At 39.3% G+C, this 1,825-nt stretch overlaps 1 protein-coding gene across 1 annotated transcript in view; it reads right to left on the bottom strand.

Moving 5' to 3' along the window:
• The window catches only part of swt1 (SWT1, RNA endoribonuclease homolog), a 36,717-nt gene that overhangs the window by 20,608 nt on the left and 14,284 nt on the right, over positions 1–1,825 (bottom strand). The window lies entirely within an intron of this gene.

The following is a 1,825-nucleotide window of genomic DNA, read 5'->3' as shown; positions in this document are numbered from 1 at the left end:
GCAGCAGCAGCAACCCAGACTGACAGCAGCTCATTGGATAATTTGGATCACGCGCAGCCTGGTCCCGGATGATCCAGAGGGCTTTACCGTATTAACAGGAGAAGCGGCGCAAGTGAAATTAGACACTGTGGTCGGACAACATGCGGTAATTTGTAAATGTTTTAAATCAGGTTGGGTCTGGATTAGAGAGTTTATTTCCCCATTTTGGGCCCATGAAGGGATTTTTTTTTTCTGCTCTGGCATATGATTGGAGACCTTTTTCATACCTAAACGTTTTCAAACAATAGGCTCAACCCCAAACAATGAGTTGATTCTGACATTTGAAATCCTTATTTTTAAGCCAAATCTCTCTATATAGGCATTAAATATACACACCAAACATATTGTACAGAGGGACATAAATAACTCATGTTTAATCAGACTAAAGGTTTCATTTTAAAACATACTAGGATTAGCTACATTTACCTGAATAACCAAAGAGTGAATTTAAAGGGCAGATTATTTCATAAATGCATTTGTGAGACCCATCTGATACCAATCTTTAACTTTCTAACTCCCGTCTTTGCACATTTCTCCATTATTTGCCATTAATGCCATCTACTCAATGAAGTCCAAAAGTCCAACCAGCAGCAAAACAGTCCCAACAGCATGATGCTGCCTCCCTCGTGCTTCATTAAAAGGAGGACTTTTTTCAGGTTTTTTAGCCTTCCAACTTTTACTCAAAATGTAGTCTTAACTATTATAGCAAAATACTTCAAATGAACTTTCAGCAGACCACAAAACTCAACTCTAAAACTTAATTTGATGTCAGTGCTTGTTTTTGCTAACTGTGATTTACAATTTCTATGCTGCTTTCCTCTATCAGTGGCTTTTCAGCCAATGGTGGTAAAGGACGCGTTTCACTATAAATAAATTCATCATCAAAATCTTTGTTTTTGTTTAGTGAATGATCCACACATTTCTACCAAAACATCTACATCTAAGGGACACAGAGCTCCTCTCCCTGCCAGTCAGTGGGAGAGAGGAGCTGAATGAAGTAGTGATGTTTATACTTGGATATAACTATTTAAGAGATGCTGATGAAGATTCTCAGTCATCCAGGTCATAGTCATTCCGTAAAAGTTTAAAAAACAATCCACTGGACTTGGTTTCAAAGATTTGAAGACGTTTCGCCTTCCCTCCAGGAAGCTTTCTCAATTCAAATGTCTTCAAAACTTGGAAACCAAGTCCAGTGGATTGTTTTTTAAACTTTTACGGAAATATTTAAGAGATGAATATGAAGTCAGAATTCAACCAAAAGGGGAAAACGTGCAATAAATACTCCTACAATCACCTAAACTACTCTCCATGCATTTTAAATATTTAATGGGTTCAGTACCACTAGACCCCAACACGCATGTTCCTTCCCTGCACGCATGCTTGCTTTTCATGAACCTGTAGATCCTCCCCACTTTCAATGCTCAGTTCTCCCTCAGTGGCTCCGCTCTGCTCGCAGTAAAACTTTGTTTTGACTGACGGCATTGCGGCCTTGTTGCCAATCCCATGTGAGGAAAACAGACGGGGGACAGACACAACAGTCATGTGGAGTTTGCTTTCGTTTCTCTTATGTTTCTGTTTGCAGCGACTTCTTTGTAGTTTTTTGTGAATGGATAAATGGCCTGTACTTATAAGGCGCTTTTTGAAGTTATGAGACTTGTCCAAAGCACTTTACACTGCTATCTGAGTTTTGCAAGCTAAATTGCAGGTTTAAAGGGCAAACAGTGCCGTCTGACGTCTTTGATTTTTTTTTCAGTGAGGTCTCAGGTTTCCCACTAATATCTACCCC

This window comes from Cyprinodon variegatus, unplaced genomic scaffold, assembly GCF_000732505.1.
Source record: "Cyprinodon variegatus isolate N-32 unplaced genomic scaffold, C_variegatus-1.0 Scaffold138, whole genome shotgun sequence".
In the NCBI taxonomy this organism is placed as follows: domain Eukaryota; kingdom Metazoa; phylum Chordata; class Actinopteri; order Cyprinodontiformes; family Cyprinodontidae; genus Cyprinodon; species Cyprinodon variegatus.
This window is presented reverse-complemented; position numbering and strand designations above follow the sequence as displayed.